Source organism: Cornus florida, unplaced genomic scaffold, assembly GCF_030987335.1.
Source record: "Cornus florida cultivar Cherokee Brave unplaced genomic scaffold, ASM3098733v1 CherokeeBrave_3.0.0_Hap2_Chr07, whole genome shotgun sequence".
Classification (NCBI taxonomy): Eukaryota; Viridiplantae; Streptophyta; class Magnoliopsida; order Cornales; family Cornaceae; genus Cornus; species Cornus florida.
The window spans coordinates 68679694-68699614 of NW_026775577.1; positions in this window are offsets into that span (position 1 = coordinate 68679694).

Here is a 19921-nt window from a genome sequence, read left to right on the forward strand (position 1 = left end):
GATATAAGCCCAAGGGCCAAATTTCATTTGAAGTTCATGTTTATTCATAATGGTTGTATTTTGCCTCTAATGAGAATATGTGAAAAAGTATGCGTTTTAGTATGTTGTTTTGCACCGGAGTGTGCATTATGTATGAAATTCATTATCTAGCATTCATTTAATAAGTATGAGGTGTGGCCAAGGGCCAAACACCATTTAGTTTTCATTTTTGCATTTTAGTTCACATATTACATTTTTGGGCTAAAATAGTATAAACCGAGCCTTTAAGGGTTCATTTTCAAATTGGGTGGTGTAAAGTGTATCCCGGCACCTCCACTTGGTCTCATTTATCTTGTATGAAGTGTGGCTAAGGGCCAAATGATCATTTGAAACCATTTCCTAATTTTGGTTTCCATATTTTCCATTTCAAGTTCATTTTCGCCTTTTTGGCTGTCGAGGGGTCGGATTTTGACTCGGCCGTTTCTGGGAGCCATGGACCAATCGCGCATGCTCAAAATCATCATTTACATTTTTGTTCATGATCGTTTTCAAGAAAAACCCTTTCCTTTGTTATTTGAGCCTCCTATGGACTCATTTTAAAATTTTCTTGCACAATCTGATTTTAGGGCATTCTGGGATTTTTCTTTCGAAAATAAATTCCGGTCTTCACATGGTCACTTAGAAAACATGATTTTAGGGGGGTTTCTTTATCATGTTTTTCCAGAAAATGTCGTCTTGGCCCCGGAAATCTATCGGAAAGTTCAGCTTTCAGTTTTGCAATGTAGCAGCTTTTTCACCCTCACTACAAGATTTCATGAAAGGGCATTCTGGGCTTTTTATAGTGCATTTTATTTGTTTTTGTCTGCTCTGCGGGGTCGAAAATTTGATTTTGGGAGGGGTTTCTTCTTCATGTTTTTCCAGAAAAATTCGTTTGGTAGCCCGTTTTCGATCTCAGATCTTGTAGCGGCTTTTTACCCTCTTGGTCTAGACTGATCTAGGGGCATTTCGGGAATTTTTTATAAAAAATAAATTCCGATCTTGACATGGTCACATAGAAATATGATTTTAGGGGAGGTTTCTTCACAACATTTTTTCAGAAAAGTCATCTCGGACCCGAAAACCCCGCGTCAAATCTGTTTTCCTGTGCGCATCTACACTATTTGAAAAAGTCTGTTGTAAGGGCATTTTGGGAATTTCACATCAAAAATAAAATTTTCTTTTGACATGGTCATCTTGGAAAATTTATTTTGAGGTGGGTTTCTTCTTTGTGTTTTTCCAGAAAACATCGTTTAGTATCTCAAAACGATACACGAATTTCAACATTTTGCCCAGGTTACTATTCACGATAGTGGCAACGTCAAAACTTTGTTTTGACTTTTCTCTTCCATCCGGACTCCGAATCAAGTGATTCTTGAGTCTATCTTGATTAATTTTTTGCTGTCTTCCCAATGGTGTACTCGGTAGCACCCGATTTTATATTTTTTAAAAATAACCATTTTGCCCTTGGGGCTATTTTTATTCGGTTTTCTTGTAATTCGCTTTCACTATTTTCTTTTGAGTTCCATGACTTCACGGGAAGTCACGGATGTGTCTCGAGAATAATTTACATTTTAGGGACGTCATTTTCCATGTAAAATGACTATTTTGCCCCTAGGGGCTTATTTGTCATATTTTTGATATTTTGCTTCTGTGTCAGTTCTCATTGAGTTCCACGACCTCATGGAAGGTCACTTTGACTTCTTAGAGTCTTATTTTCTGTTTTTGCTTTCGCATTTCGGATCCGTTATCAGATCATCCTTTCGGTTTATCACTGACGCACTGGCCTAAAAACCAGGGCTGTCACAGGTGGTATCAGAGCTCCTAGGTTTGAATACCTTGGACGATGGGTTTTGGGTGCATATCATGCTTTTGTTGATGTACTTTGACGTTTTCGCATGCCTTTGATGACATGTTAGGTGTTATATCATGTTTATATGTTTCTTGATAACACGTTTGGTATTACGGCGTGTCTCTATGCTTGTATGCTTATGTGTTTAAGAACATCTTTATTTGACATGTATGCTTATTTGCTTAAGTGCTTAACTATTTAAATATCCTTCTTTGACTGCTTTAGCATTACTGTATGTTTCATATATTGACGTGCTATTTATTTGATGCATTCATAGTGTGAGTTGCATTCGATCATAATAACTCGTGTTATTATTGATCTCGTTTCCTTTCCACACATGTAGCGTCATAGTCTTGACTCACAGAGAGTTTTCTTGTTAGGGCTCAGGTGAGTGTAAGGTTGTAGTATCCGTCTGGCAAGATGAAACGTAGGCCACGGAGGCACCGTTTCGTCTCATTTTCTTTTGTCTTTCCGTGATGTAGTTATGGTAGTGTTAGAGGTGTCGGTGTCGGTGTCATCTCTTAGGACTTCGTAGTGGTCTTGACATCATGATGTCATTGAGGTCTTTGTTTCTAGTGTCATGGGACGATGAGTCAGGACTGACTCGAATCCTTCCTTGGAGAGTTAGAAGTTTTCTTGTGAGCCTCAAGGCGAGGTTCTCATGTCTTGCCTTCTTAGGGCGATGGTTTTGGGATTTGGATAGGTGTGTTGACCTAAGATCCTTCTTGTGTTTCCTTGGACAGCTCTTACGAGCTACGGTTGTTATGTGAACGGTTTCATGTAATTAATTGCGTTGGTGCAATTAATTACTCTCCCTTGTCTTTGAAGACTTGGGGCATTGCGTTAGAGTTCTGGTAGAATCCTGTACAGTTCCTATAAAACTTGTTGGCATCTTGGTTTGGGGGATGGTTCCTTTCCTCGTAATGAGAGATTGGACTCATCTAGGTTTTATGTTGCGTTTTTGCGTGCTGTCTTTTGAGAGGCATTCCATTCATTTCTTTTGATTTTACAAACTTGCCATTTGTATGATCTCTTTTACATGTTTATGAGCCCCATTATTTTCGGGCATGCCTTAGAAACATGTTTAGGATTTATGACTATGTGGTCGTTGTATGAGGATGTAGATGATACATTTACTCATACTGTACCCGTTACCATGATAGTGCCGTCGGTGGTGTATAGCGCATTGCTATTTGTTTAACCTCTATGTGATAGGTGGTTTATTTGGTTTACCTTATGTGTACTATGCTTAGTACTATGATATTATTTGATTTATGTCATTTAAATTTTGCGAGCATATACTATATGAGTATTTGGTTTATACTGTTTCATCTTTCGTGCACTTATGTTGGGGTTTTGTGACCTTGGATGTCGGGATTTTCATGAGCGAGCTACGTAGTAGAATTGTGTTTTGAGGTTTTAGTTACCCATGATAGGGATTTTGACCCAATGTTTTGTCTTCTGTATGTAGCCTTACGCTAGTTTTACTTCAGATCTGTGCTTAGGTTTTTGGTTTTATGGGTCCAATCCATTGGCTTGAGGGCACAGATTCGTCAGGCTGTGGATTCGGGACTGGTGTTGTTGTTATTGCATTTTCAAATGTGGGGGTCGTTAGTTACGCCAGCGTTAGGGATTTAAGGCCTTAAGCATAACGGTGCCAATGACATTATTGTTAGAGTTTTGGGATTTGCTACCCCAACTCTCGCGGATGCCTGGTTCCCGTAATGTTTTTGGTAATGATCACTTTCAACATTGATGTCATTTATATCGAAAAGTTTCTTTTTGTGTTGATCTGATGAGGGTATGTTATGAATTAGTGCCTTATACTGTCATGCTACCTTACTGACGAGTAAGTGTGGGCGGGTTCTGGTTATTATTCGTATTACCATGTCATTCTTAGCCATCTGTTTTGATTTGAATTGTCATTGTCTTAGGATTCTTTTGGTGATTGACATTGAGTTAATACACCAACTCGTTTGGGGATTGTCACTCAGTTCTTGGGTTTGCGTTCTTTCGGAAGGCCCTCAAGTTTTTGAGGTTGTCTTTTTGCACTTTATAGTTTGTCCTTTGGTTTGATCTTGCTTGGATCTTGTTCAGTTCTCTTTTGTATGTTCTTGATTACGGGGATGAAATCCCTTTAAGGAGGGTAGGTTGTAATGATTCGGTCATTTTCCTTCCTTTCCCTTTTCTCAGATTTTCACAGATATTTTTTTTCCGTTGTTCTTTTCCTTTCTGAGTACGGTTTTTCATCACTTAGTGTCGTCTCGAGTGCTCTGGAATGATTTCTGAGACTTTTTTCCTTGGATTGACGACTTCCTTTGAGAATCAAGTCATTTCCATATTTTTCGTTTTTCGACGCTATTCACTTTTCGTCACTTTCCCTATTTTGTCATTTTCCCTATTTTGTCTTTTCCCTATTTTGTCTTTTTCCCGTTTGTCACTTTTTGGCACAACTTCACTTTTTGTGCTCGAAGTTGGTTTTCAAGTTCACGTACCTTTATCCTAAGTGGTTTCCACGAAATACATATCTTTAGTTTTGTAAGAAAGTACTCTGGTTGCTCCCGGTGTCCGTAGGAGCATGGATGCACAGTTTTTCAAAATTTTTTCTTTTCTTGGGGTATTTTTCATAAATATATTTTGAAGATATTTTATTTTAGGGGTTTTTAAGAAAATATTTTTGGAAGATATTTTCATTCTGGGTCATTAGTGTAGTTTTCACTTTTTGGAGGGACCATTGTGCAATTAATGAAAGTTATTGCAAAAATACCTCGTTTTGAGCCTAGGTCCTCGTACGAGACTCATTTTCACTTTTCTTCAAGTCATGTACTCTTAGAATTGCCTTTTGGTCATTTTTCTCCAGTTTCTGGGTTTCTGGCCCCAATTGCCGCCAAACTTGTTCGGGGCATATCTCTCTACTCGGAACTTGATTTTTGACGCTATTTCTTTTGTTGTTTATATTTTCTCATTTTGAATCTTTTTTGTTCATGGAGTTTGCCGTTTGAGCGCGTCTGCTCAAATTCCACTTTTTAGGACCCGCAGGGCCCTTTCAGGGCACTTTTTGAGATTTTCTATAAATAAGGGGTTATAAAATTGAAAAGTTACTTTCTCCTCCTTTCATGCATGACCTGAATCTGCCATGGCATCCCAAGGGGGGCTGCCACCCTTCTCCTTTCATTTAAACCTCTTTCCTTTTGTTAGAAAGTCATAGTGCCGTTGCGTTTTGTGTTTGTCTTGACTATGCGCTTCTTTCCCCCTTATTAGAACCCATTTTTGGCCAACTTTTGACTTCGGGTTTAAGGTCAAGTTAGGATTTTGGTAGGTCCTCTTTGGAGGTTTATGTTCACGACGTTGTCCCCGACAAAACCCCAAAGTATTGTCGGATTTGGAGCCGTTTCATTTTGGTGGCTTTTGAGATTTTTATCTCAAATTGAGGTAGGGGATGTTTTAGGATTTTATATGTGTTGTATGGAGTGTTTTCCATGAATATACAACTTGTATGCATGCTTTTGTTTAAGTCCTAGAATTTAATTTAATTAATTTCTATGGTTAGGATTTAATTCTCATGATGATGTATAACTTAGAATTAAATTGTGGCATGCTAGAAAGTTTGGATTTGATATGTTTGTTAACATATATTAAATTGAAATTATTTGAATAAGAATTGCACTTTTTATTTAATATTTTTCTTTTGTAAAAGATTAATTCCCATGGTCATACCTTGCATGAAATGAACTTGTAATGTGCTTTTAAATTAAGTCTTGGCATATTCCTTAACATACTTTAATTTGAGAGCATTTTGATAAGTATGAAAATCTAGATATTTTAATTAAAATGATGAATTAAAATCTATTTAAAGGTTCCATTGGTTTAATTAAGATTTTGATATGGTATTTGTGAGGACTAGGACTTGTATACTAGCATATATTAATTTGGGACCATTTGATGTTGCTTTAGAATTTAGGGATTTAATTGTTATGTTTTGATTAAATTCCATCATATTGATCCAATGACCTAAGTAAGCTTTTGATTTGATTCATGCAATGAATAGGTTATGTTGTTTAACATGTGTTAATTAGGGTTCATTTGATTGAGATATGAAACTTAGAGAAATTAATTAGGTTATATAATTAATTTCAGTTTCTATTGCATTATTGATTAAATCATGTGTTTAACATTGATATTATGTTTGAAACATGATTTTAGACTTGTAATGGATTTATGCGATTATGTTTCAATATTGAATTATATTGTTATAGCGTGTAAAGAATCGCACACTGAAGATTCGATTTGTGATGTTATTATAGCGCGTAACAAATCACGCTCTGAAGATTCGACATCGTCATCCTATAGTAGTTGTGGATTTAGAGCATGTATTGTGTGGTTTCAACCTACTTGTGCATGGAATGTAGTTTCGTGCTGTATATATATATTTCGTATATAATTTGTTAACTTATTTATTTTGGAGTCTTGGAACATTGTTACTGTGATATGGCTAGAGTTTGGCTCTAGTGTGGGAGATATGAGATATTGCTCACTAGGGTGGTCTTCCCAGCGGGTTAGTACCGGAATAACCATTTTGTTTTTGGTTTAGTCCGAGACATGATTTTGAATGAATCATAAGATGCCTTTAATGTTGTTAAATACATTCATGTTTTATGTTTTCTAATGAATCATTGCAGGTTTTGATGTTGTTAAGTACATCTATGTTATAAATGTTCAAATGTAGCTTAGGAATGATCCTATAGATTCATTTGGAACATAGACGTTAGGTGGCATGACCAACTCTCGTTGTTTTTGCATTTTAGATTTCAAGTTGATAACTTTGAGAATCTACATATTGTTGCTTTGTAAAGCATGTTTTTGTGTTACTTGAATTGTATGAATGATGTGATTTATGCTAGAAATGGTTTAAGTTAGCTTAGGATGTTCCCTGAGTCTCATTTTGACATAGACGTTAGGTGGCATGAGCCCCTTTAACATGTTTCACCTTAAGGTGATAAAATTGTAAAATGCTAAGTCGATGCATGCTCATTTCCTACGATCAGCTTTATGTTGCTCACCCCAAAGTTACTGGGGTATATTTCAGGTACAGGAATCAAGGTTGAGATTTTCATTATGCTTGGGCGATTAGTGGACTTGAAGGTTTCATTTTGTGAACGTTAGCTTGAAATGCCATTTGTAGCCTTATTTGTCAAATCTGTATATTTGATTCTAAACTTGTAATGTGTGCCTAAGCACACTTTTTGATTATCATTTTATGTATATGATATAAGCCCAAGGGCCAAATTTCATTTGAAGTCTATGTTTATTCATAACGGTTGTATTTTGCCTTTAATAAGAATATGTGAAAAAGCATGCGTTTTAGTATGTTATTTTGCACCGGAGTGTGCTTTATGTATGAAATTTATTATCTAGCATTCATTTAATAAGTATGAGGTGTGGCCAAGGACCAAACACCATTTAGTTTTCATTTTTTTATTTTAGTTCAGATATTGCATTTTTGGGCTAAAATAGTAGAAACCGAGCCTTTAAGGGTTCATTTTCAAATCGGGTGGTGTAAAGTGTATCCCAGTACCTCCACTAGGTCTCATTTATCTTAAATGAAGTGTGGCCAAGGGCCAAATGGTCATTTGAAACCATTTCCTAATTTTGGTTTCTATATTTTTCATTTTAAGTTCATTTTCGCCTTTTTGGCCGTCGGGGGGTCGGATTTTGACTCGGCCGTTTCTGGGAGCCACAGACCATTCATGCGTGTTCAAAATCATCATTTACATTTGCGTGCATGATCATTTTCAGGAAAAACACTTTCCTTTGTGATTTGAGCCTCCTATAGACTCATTTTAAAATTTTCTTGCATAATATGATTTTAGGGCATTCTGGGGTTTTCCTTCAGAAAATAAATTCTGGTCTTCACATGGTCACTTAGAAAACATGATTTTAGGGGGGGTTAATGTCATCTTGGTACCGGAAATCCATTGCAAAGTTTAGCTTTCAGTTTTGCAATGTAGCAGTTTTTTCACCCTCACTACCAGATTTCATGGAGGGGCATTCTGGGCTTTTTACAGTGCATTTTATTTGTTTCCGTCTATCTAGAAGGGTAGAAAATTTGATTTTGGGAGGGGTTTCTTCTTCGTGTTTTTCTAGAAAATTTCGTTTAGTAGCCCGTTTTCGATCTCAGATCCTATAGCAGCTTTTTACCCTCTTGGTCTAGACTGATTTAGGGGCATTTCAGGAATTTCCTATGAAAAATAAATTCCAGTCTTGATATGGTCACATAGAAAACGTGATTTTAGTGGGGGTTTCTTCACAACATTTTTCCAGAAAATGTCATCTCAGACCCCAAAAACCCCGCGTCAAATCAGTTTTCCTGTGCGCATCTGCACTATTTGAAAAAGTCTGTTGTAAGGGCATTTTGAGGATTTCATGTCAAAAATAAAATTTTCTTTCAATATGGTCAGCTTGGAAAAATTATTTTGAGGTGGGTTTGTTCTTTGTGTTTTTCCAGAAAACGTCGTTTAGTGTCTCAAAACGCCACACAAATTTCAGCATTTTGCCCAGGTTACTATTCACGGCTGCGGCAACGTCAAAACTTTGTTTTGACTTTTCTCTTCCATCCAGACTCCGAATCAAGTGATTCTTGAGTCTATCTTGATTAATTTTTTGCTGTCTTCCCAGTGGTGTGTTCAGTAGCACCCGATTTTATATTTTTTTAAAATGACTATTTTGCCCTTGGGGCTATTTTTGTCCGGTTTTCTTGTAATTCGTTTTCGCTACTTTCTTTTGAGTTCTGTGATTTCACGAGAATTCACGGATGTGTCTCAAGAATAATTTACATTCTAGAGACGTCATTTCCATGTAAAATGACTATTTTGCCCCTATGGGCTTATTTGTCATATTTTCAATCTTTTGCTTCCGCATCAGTTCTCATTGAGTTCCTTGACCTCATGGAAGGTCACTTTGACTTCTTAGAGTCTTGTTTTCTATTTTTGCTTTCGCATTTCGGATCTGTTATCAGATCATCCTTTCGGTTCATCACTGACGCACTGGCCTAAAAACCAGGGCCGTCACAAGCCCAGCCCAGATGGTTAAATAAAAAGATAATTATTCCTAATAAAATATATTAGGATAATTAAGGATAATTATCATAATATAACCGGCCCGGCCCAGTTATTATTTTGTCTTTATCAAGAAATGACACATGCCATCATCCTATGGATCCAAGAAGCCTATAAATGAGGCCTGAAGGAAGAAGGAAGGGACACAGAGTCAAAAATCCAAAGGGTTCAGAAATTCAGACACAAATTCAGAGTCCATAAATCCAGAGACTCAGAAATCCAGAAGGTCCACAAATCCAAAGTCCACAAATCCAGAGACTCAGAAATCCAGAAGGTTCAGAAATTGAGAGAATTAGAAATCCAGAGGGCCAAAAATCCAGAGGGCAAACCTGAAGGCGAAGAACACCAAGCACATCCAAAGTCATGCCGTTCTTCACCAAATTCAACAAATGCTCTCTAAAGATGAAGAATAACAAGCACATCAAATCGTGCCGTTCTTTATCCAAATTCCATAGTGATTAACAACAAACACAGCCAAAGACATACTGTTCTTCATCTAAATTCCACGGTGATTCAAGATCAAACTCATGCAACCCTTGGATCCAACCAACCAAAAAGGAGATCGAATCTGAGGACCTGATTATTATTTGGAATATTATTATAGAGGATTGTACTTTATCTCTATAAATTAATAAAATATTCTATTTGCTCCCAATTTTGTTTCTTATTTACAGACTACAAAATTTGTGTGTACAAATTTCTGGCACACCTGGTGGGACATCCTCTGCCTCTCATCTTTCTCCTACATCAAATCCTCAACAAATTCATCATCAGATTCTATGACTTCCAATAAGATTCAGACGAAGAGCAAGAATACCACCAAAGACATCGCGGTTATGACGGACAATATCAATACCATCACAAAAGTCGGCAAGAAGGTTGCAACTTCACCAAGTGGTGGAAACACCTCTGCAAGTTCAATGATGTAGAGCATGGTCAAATCATCTGTTCCTGCCAAAAGACAGCACGATGCGATTAGAGTTAAATTCTGCTAAATTTGTCAAAGTAAAAACTTAAACTCATACCATTTTCACCTTGTTAGGGGCAAGGAGGAAGGTTTCTACAACCTCAAAGGTTACTCCAGCCACAAGTTCAAGTTTCACCTCGCTGGGGGTAAGGAGGAAAGTTCCTACAACCTTAAAGGTTGCTCCAGTCACAAGTTCAAGTTCAAGGCTGGTCCACCCAAGGCCAAAGATTTTTTCTGACTCCATCACTATGCCAGTTATGATGACGAGTTCTACCTCGTACGAAGAGTAATTGACGACTATGGCCTGTGCAATTGAAAGATTACAACACTCTCTCAAGGAGCAAGATCTGAAAATTACCTCACTGACAGAAAAGTTAAAATTGCGCGATGATAATGCTGAGTCAAGAAAAAGCTGAATTTCTTATTCTAATTCCACGCCAAAGTACACTTTAATTGATGATCAAAATGACGTGTCCGCCAATCCAACAATTGATGCTGCCTTTGTCACCTCACTTTCTGTCCAATAACTTCAAGACATGATAGTGAATTGCATAAGATAACAATACAGTGGCATTCCTCAAAGTGCTAGCATGTACTTAAAGCCTAACACAGAAAGAATTGATATCATAAAAATGCTGGTTGGGTATCAACCTCCAAAGCTTCAACAGTTTCACGGAAAAGGCAATCCCAAGCAATATGTCGCACACTTTGTAGAAACTTGTGGCAATGCTGGTACAGATGGAGATCTCCTTGTCAAGTAATTCATTCATTCCCCTAAAGGGAATACATTTGATTGGTACACATACCTCAAAACTAGAGGTATTGACAGTTGGGAGTAGATGGAACAAGAATTTCTTCACTGTTTCTGCAGCACTAGTCGTACTGTAAGTATGCTGGACCTTACAAACATAAAACAGATGGAGGGTGAACTCGTAGTTAACTACATCAACCGTTTGCGAGCTTTAAATCTTGACTGCAAGGATCGTTTGTCTAAAATTTCTACAGTTGAAGCATGTATGCAAGGCATGTGCTGGGAGCTTCTTTACATCCTACAAGGGATTAAGGTTCGCACATTTGAAGAGCTTGTTACTCGAGCCCACGACATAGAGCTTAGCATGGAAAATCATGATGCTAGAGAAGATGTTCCTGATATATCCGACAACCTTCAAGAAGATGAGGGAAGTGAGTCCGAAGAAGAAGACAATATATTTCCTAACTTGGATGACAAAATAGCTTCATCTTTCATTATAAGCATCATCTCAAAAGACTTGCATCAAGAAACGCACCATGCTACAACAATGACTTCAACCGAAAGTGCAAAATCACAGGGGGCATTAAGTCAAGGAAACCAAGAAGAAAATCCTCAAAGTGACGACAAGATAGTCCGTGCCCTCCAGTATAAGCTTGGATTGTCGTCTGATTCTTGCAAAGTTGAAGAAAATTATTAAAGTTAAAGTACTCCCAGATATGAGCCTAAACTGTCGATGACACTCCTTGACACGAGTTTAAACTATCTACCGAGAAAAAAATTAAGAACTCCTTGATATGAGTTGAAACTGTCTCCCAAATAAAAAAAATGACACTCATTGTAATGACCCGATCATTTTCCTCCTTTTCCTTTTTCTCAAATTTTACGGATAAATTTTTTTCGTTTAATTTTCTTTTCCGAGTTCTGTTTCTCGACGCTTAGTGTCGTCTTGAGTGCTCATAAATGGTTTCTGATACTCTTTGCCTTGGATTGACAGCTTCCTTTGAGGACCGCGTCATTTCCACATTTTCATTTTTCGGACACTATTCAATTTTCGTCCTTTTTCCTATTTTGTCTTTTCCCCGTTTGTCACTTTGTTGGCACAACCACACTTTTTGTGTTTGGAGTTGGTTTTTGACTTAACATATTTTCATTCTAAGTGGTTTTTCACGAAATACGTATCTTTACATTTGTAGAAAAGTACTCTGGTTGCTCCTAATGTCCATAGAGGCATGGATGCACAGTTCTTCGGAATCATTTTATTTTCTTGGGGTGTTTTTCAAAAATATTTTTTGAAGATATTTTATTTCAGGGGTTTTTAAGAAAATATTTTTGGAAGATATTTTCATTCTGGGTCATTGTGAAGTTTTCACTTTTTAGAGGGGTTATTATGTAATTAATGAAAGTTATTGCAAAAATGCCTCGTTTTGAGCCTGGATCCTCGTGTGAGATTCATTTTCACATTTTATCGAGTTGTGTACTCTTAGAATTTCCTTCTGGTCGTTTTTCTCCAGTTTCAGGGTTTCTAGTCCAAGTTGCCGCTGAACTTGTTTGGAGCATATCTCTCTGCTCAGGACTCGGTTTTCGACGCTATTTCTTCCTTGTTCATATTTTCTCATTTTGAATCTTTTTTGTTCACAGAGTTTCACCGTTTGAGCGCGTCTGCTCAAATTTCACTTTTCTGGACTCGGCGGGGCCTTTTCGGGGCACTTTTAGGGTTTTTCTATAAATAGGGGACTTAGAGACAAAAAATCAGATTTTCCTCTCTCTCTCCTCTCTCTTGGCCAGTCCTCCATGGCAGCCATGGCTACCGCCCTTCTTTCTTATTTTCCGGCCACTTCCCTTACGTGAAAGATCATTGTGTCATTGTGTTTAATACTTATCTTGACGACGCGTATCTTTCACCCTTATTAGAACCCATTTCTGGCCATTTTTTGAGTTTGGGTTTGAAGCTAAGTTTGGATTTTCAAGGTATCTCCTTGGTGTTTAATGGTCCTCTTGTTGTCCCCGACATAACCTAGGAGTATCGTCGGATTCGGAGCATTTTTCTTTCGGTGGGGATTTGAGATGAAATCTCAAAATGGAGGTAGGGGGTGTCTTAGGTTTATATTATTGTTGTATTGATGATTTTAGATGTTTATACAAATTGTATGCATACTTTGGTTTAAGTTCTAGAATTTAATTTAATTAATTTCTATAGTTAAAATTTAATTCTCATGATGATGTATAACTTAGAATTAAATTGTGGCATGCTAGAAAATTAAGCTTTGGTATGGTTTTTCACATATATTAAATTGGGATTATTTGAATGAGAATTGAAACTTTTATTTAATATTTATCTTTGGTGAAAGTTTAATTTACATAGATTTAACTTGCATGAAATAAGCTTGTAATGTGATATTACAATTGGCCTTAGTATGTTCCTTAACATATGTTAATTTGAGAGCATTTGGATAAGTTTGAAAATTTAGAGATTTTAATTAAAAGAATTAATTAAAATCTATTTAATGGCTCCATTGGCCTAAATAAGTTTTTAGCTTGATATTTGTAATGACTAGGATTTGTATGCTAGTATATATTAAATTGGGACCATTTGACGTTGTTTTAGAATTTAAGGAATTAATTATTAAGATTTAATTAAATTCCATTTTTATGATTCCAATGGCCTAATTTAGTTTTTGAATTGAGATATGTGATGATCAAGTTATATTATATAACATGTATTAATTATGGACCATTTGGTTGAGACTTGAAACCTAGAGAAATTAATTAGTTTATTTAATTAATTTCCGTTTCTATTGCATTAAGGATTTAATAATGTATCTGACATTAGTTGTATGTTTAAACCATGATTTTGGACTTGTATTAGATTCATGAATGTGTGTTTTCAATAATGAATTATATTGCCATAGCGTGTAACAAATCGTACACTGAAGATTCGACATTTGTCATGCTATAGTAGTTCTGGACTTAGAGCATGTATTGTATGTGTTTCCAAATTCGGTTGTGCGTGGTAGATAGTTGATTATCTAGTATATACATGCTGATATATACGTTGTTGCATAACTTGTTGATTTTGGAAACTTGGGGATGTCGTTGTATGACTACGGCTAGGACATGGTTCAAGTACGAGGGATTGTCCCTCTACAGTCTAGTGCGCACATAGGGAGGTTTACCATGGGCTAGTAACCCTAAAGTAACCAAGGTGTCGGCCTGATCCGACTGATGTCCTAGTATCCACCTTATTTGATTTCACTTTTCATTTCAAGTTGATAACTAGATGATGTTGTAACTTGTTGGTTCTTAATTGATTTCCCGTTTTAAGTTTCAAGATGTTACCTTTGAGAAATCATGCTTTGATGCATTGTATTAGAAATCCCAATGTTATTTAAATTGCATCGATATTGTGATATGTGTTTTGATGTTCAAATGTAACTTAGGAATGATCCTATAAATTCATTAGAACGTAGACGTTAGGTGGCATGACCCACTTTTGTCATTTTTGTATTTTAGATTTTAAGTTGATAACTTTGAGAATCCATATCTTGTTGCTTTGTATAGCATGCTCTTGTTGTTTGGAATTGCATAAAGGATGTGTTTCATGCTAGAAATGATCTGAGGTAGCTTAGGATGCTCCCTAAGTCTCACCTTTGACATAGACGTTAGGTGGCATGACCTTTTGAACTCTTTCACATTAATGTGATAATTTTGTAAAACGTTAGGTCTATGCATGCTCATCTCCTACGAGTAGCTTCATATTACTTACCCACGTAGTGGGGACATTTTTTAGGTACATGAATCAAAGTTGAGATTCTCATTATGCTTGGATGGTTTGTGGACTAAAATATTTTCATTCTTGTAAAGGTTGGCTTGAAATGCCACTTGTAGCCTTAACTATCAAAATGTGTATTTTTTATTCTAAACATGTAATGTGTACATGAGTACACTCTTGGTAATGTATATGACACGTATGAGAGAAGGCCGGAGGGTAATAACATGTATTTTGTATCCTATGTAAATTTTGACTTTATGAAATACTATGAGAATATTGAAAAATGCCAAGTTATTGTTTCACTATGTTTGCATCGGGTGTGGGAATTCCATTTTCATTCTTTCATAGGGTATTAGTAATCATGTATGAAGTGTGGACAAGGGCCAAATGGTAATTTGAAGTCATTTTATAATTTTGGTTTTCAAAATTCCCATTTCAAGTTCATTTTCGCCCTTTTGGCCGTGGGGGGGTCGGATTTTAACTCGGCCATTTTCGGGAGCCGCGGACCATTCTTGCATGCTTAAAATCACTATTTACATTTGCGTGCATGATCATTTTTATGAAAAACCTCTTTCGTGGTGAAATGAGCCTCTGGTGGACTCGTTTCACATTTTTTTTGAAAAATCTTGTTCAAGGGCATTTTGGGAATTTTCTTTGGGAAATAAATTCCGTTCTTAACTTCGTCACATAGAAAATGTGATTTTAGGGGGGGGGGGGGGGGGGTTTCAAGACATTTTTCTGAAAAATGTCACCTTGATCTCGAAAACCGCACTCCAAACTCAATTTTCTGCTTTTCTATTATTTCTACTGTTTAAGTTCAACTCTGGTCAAGTTGAACCGGTTCAAGAAGGTTGAACTGGTTCAAGATGTGTCTTTTGGTCCAGCATGGGTGTACTGCCCATGTTGAACCGATTTAAGGAGGCTGAACCGGTTCAAGTCTTCCAGTTTTGTGTTGCAAGTTCAGCTTTGGTCTTCTAACTTTGAACTGATGTAACTTCTTCGTTTTAACTCTGAATTGGTCCGTTATTAAGTCTAAATTGACCGCATCGAAATAAGATTTCTAATGGAACCAATTTTAGATTCAGATTCTTCTTCTAGCTCAAGATATCCTTGTTTTAGTGAGAGGGTGTCAGTTTTGGTTCGAACCGGGATAGGGTCCATTTGGGATTTCTTTTCCTTTGGCCTTGGGACTTCATATGAAGTTACCAAAGGATGTTTTTGGATGTCTTTGATCTCATTTGACTTGTTGGAATTCAAATTCCTTCCTATTAGGGTAAAATGACCATTTTACCCTTGGTCCTTCTTTCGGTAGGGTTTTGATACCCTTATCTTCGTTTTGCTTCCGTTGAGCCTCGAAAATCTTTGAAAGTTCATTCTTATGTCCTAGGGATAATGTACATATCTATGGACTTGTTTTCATTTTGCGTCCGCATTCTGGATCCGCTTCGGGTCATCACAGGACATATTAGGTTGAAAATCCAGGGTTGTCACACTCCTTGACATGAGTTTAAACTGTCTACCTGAAAAAAAATCAAGAACTCCTTGATAAGAGTTTAAACTATCTCCCACAAAAAAATAAAATAAAATAAAATAACACTCCTTGACATGAGTTTAAACTGTCTACCTGAAGAAAAAAAAAAATCAAGCACTCATTGACATGAGCTTAAATTGTCTACCTAGAAAAAAAATCAAGAACTCTTTGATACGAGTATAAACTGTTTGAAAAAAAAAACTCTTTGACACGAGTATAAACTTTTTCGAAAAAACTCATGTCTTTATTGACCTACGTGATGACTTGATCCCTCTTTTGAGGGTACGTAGGTAATGTAATGACCCGGATTTTTCGGATAAATTTTTTTCCGTTATCTTTTCCCATCTGAGTTTGGTTTCTTATTGATTAGTGTCGTCTCGAGTGCTCTGGAGTGATTTCTGAGACTCTTTTATGTGGATTGATAACTTCCTTTGAGGACCGAGTCAGTTCCGCACTTTTCATTTTTCAACACTATTCACTTTTTGTCTTTTTTCTATTTTGTCTTTTTCCCTATTTCGTCTTTTCCTCTTTTGTCACTCTGTTTGCGTAACCACACTTCTTGTGTTCAGAGTTGGTTTCTGACTTCACGTATCTTCATTCTCAGTGATTTCTATGAGATATGTAACTTTACTTTCGTGAGAAAGTATTCTGGTTGCACTCGGTGCCCATAGGGGCATAAATGCAAAGTTCTTTGGAAACTTTTTCTTTTCTTGGGGTGTTTCTCATAAATATCTTTTGAGCATATTTTATTTCAGGGGTATCTAAGAAAATATCTTTTGGAAGATATTTTCATTCTGGCGCAGTATCGTAGTTTTCACTTTTTGGAGGGGTCATTGTGCAATTAATAAAAGTTATTGCTCAATGCCTTGTTTTGAGCCTGGATCCTCGTACGGAATTCATTTTCACATTTCCTCGAGTCGCGAACTCTTAGAATTTCCTCCTGGATGATGTTTTCCAGTTTCAGGTTTTCTGGTCCCAGTTTGCACCATTGTTCATATTATCTCATTTTGAATCTTTTTCATTCACGGAGTTTTGCCATTTGAGCGCGTCTGCACGAATTCCACTTTTCTGAACCCGGCGGGGCCCGTTCAGAGCACTTTTTGAGTTTTTTTATAAATAGGAGGTCTTAGAAAGAAAAATCAGATTTTTCTCTCTCTCTCCTCTCTCATGGCCGGTCCAAGCTCCATCCATGGCTGCCATCTTCTCTCTCCTCTTTTGGACTTCTTCCCTTCATTAAAAAGTGGTGATGCCTTTGTGTTTATTGTTCCCCTCGGCGATGCTTCGATTCCAACCGATTGGAATCTCATTTTAGCCATTTCTTGAGTTCGGGTTTGAAGTCAAGTTGTGTTTTTGATGGGGCTTCCTTGGGATTCATGTTCGTGGTGTTGTCCCCGACAAAACCTAAGAGTTTCGTCGGATTCGGAGCCGATTTATTTTGGTGGGGATTTGAGATTTCATCTCAAATGGAGGTAGGGAATGTTTTAGGATTTTATATGTGTTGTATTTTGTGTTTTCCATGTTTATACAACCTATATGCATGCCTTGTATCAAATTTAGGAAAATTGAAACATTTAATTTTTTGTATAAGATTTAATTTTCATGATGGTGAGAAACTTGGTTTTGAATTGTGGCATGGTAGAAACTCTTGTTTTAATATGTTAGTTAACATATATTAATTTGGGACTAATTAAATAAGAATTGCTCTTTTTAATTAATATTTATCTTTTGTTAAAGATTTAAGTTCATGGCCATACTTTGCATGGAATTGAGTTGTGTTATGCTTCTAAATTAAGTTTTGGCATGTTTGTTAACATACTTTAATTTGAGAGCATTTGGTTGAGTTTGGAAATCTAGAGACTTTAATTAAGGGAATTAATTAAAATCTATTTTGGTGGTTTCATGGGCCTAATTAAACTTTTGTGGAAATATATGTAATGACCATGATATGTCTATTAGCATATATTAAATTGGGGCCAATTGGAAATGATTTGAAGTCTAGAGAGTTTAATTATTTTGATGTCATTAGATTCTATCTTGTTTATCCATGGATTTAATCATGTTTTAGAAGGTGCTTCTATTTTAAGTTCATGGATTTAGACTTGTGAAGTATTCTTTTGATTGTGTTATATGCATTGAAGGGCATTATTGTTAAATTTATATTCATGAGAGTATGTTTTTATATGAATATATTGTTGGCTTGTGATTTCATAGCATTATGGATATGAAATGTTTATTATGCACAATTGAGAGTTATATTGCTAACTTGTTACTATGTAATAGTAATATGTATAAGTTATGAACTTATTTGGCTTATTTTGGAATCTTGGAACATTATTGAGTTGAGATGGCTAAGGTTTGGCTCTAGTACGGGGACATGAGTCCTCTAAGTCATTGAGATAGTGCGTACTTAGGGTGGTCTTCCCAATGCCCGGAATAACCATTGAGGTCTCGGCAGAATTCCGAGCGTGATGTCCAAGTATTCCACTGTTTGTTTTCGCATTCAATTCCAAGTTGACAATCATGTTTACCTTATTAACTTGTGGTTTTGGCTATTGGCGATTTTGATGTTGTTAAGTATATCCATACTAAATTGATATATTTAATTGATTTCACACTTTTGGATTTCTAGTTGATAACCTAGAGAATCTATGTCTTGATGTGTGGTATTAGATAGTCTAATTATGCTAAATTGTTATATTTAGTTGATGTTGCATTTTAGACTTCAAGTTGATAACCTTGAGAATCTCTATGTTGTTGCTTTGTGTAAGCATGCTCCTATGTTGTTGCTTTGTGTAAGCATGATCCTATGTTGCTAAAATTGCATGAATGAGGTGATTGATGCTATAAATGATCTTAGGTAGCTAGGATGCTCCTTGAGTCTCACCTTTGACATAGACGTTAGGTGGAATGAACGACAATGATTCAATCATGCAACTTGTAAAACGTAGGTCGATGCATGCTCATTTCCTATGAGTAGCTTTATGTTAATCACCCCTATAATACTGGGGCATATTTTAGGTACAAGAATCAAAGTTGAGGTCTTCATTATGCTTGGATGGTTTGTGGACTTGGAGACTTCCATTTTTGTGAAGGTTGGCTTGGAATGCTAATTGTAGTCTTATATGTCAACATGTGTACATTTGATTCCTTATATGTAATATGTATATGAGTACACTATTTACAATGTATTTGACATGTATGAGATGAGGCCAGAGGCCAATGACATGTAAATTGTATCCTATGTAAATTTTGACTTCATGGAATATTATGAAAGTATTGTAAAATATTGAGTTTTTGATTCACCATGTTTGCATTGGGTGTGGGAATTCCATTTTGATTCTTCCATTAGCATTCATTCACCATGCATGAAGTGTGGCCAAGGGCCAAGCGGCATTTTGAAACCATTTCATAGTTTTAAATTCTAAGTTTTCGTTTCAAACTTCATTTTTGGTATATTGGCCGTTGGGGGGTCATATTTTTTAGGCCATGGACCATTGTAGCATGTCTTACTAGGTAAGTTACGTTTGCGTGCATGGTCGTTTCCAGACAAGGATTCTTCTTTGGTGAAATGAGCCTCCTACGGATTCATTTTTCACTTTTGTTGCATATTCTGACCTAAGGGTATTTTGGAAATTTTCTTTGGGAAATAAATTCCATTCTTCAAATAGTCACTTAGAAAATGTGATTTTAGGGGGGGTTTCTTCTTTGTGTTTTTCCAGAAAATGCCATTTTGGCATCGGAAATCGCATTCAAAGTTTAGCTCTCAGTTTTTAAATTTAGCAGCTTTTTGGACCCTTTGGACCAGTTTTCTTGGGAGGGCATTTTGGGAATTTTACATTGTGTATTTTTCAATTTTCCTCGCGAGTCACGTAGAAAACTCGATTTGAGATGGGTTTGTTCTTTGAGTTTTTCCAGAAAATG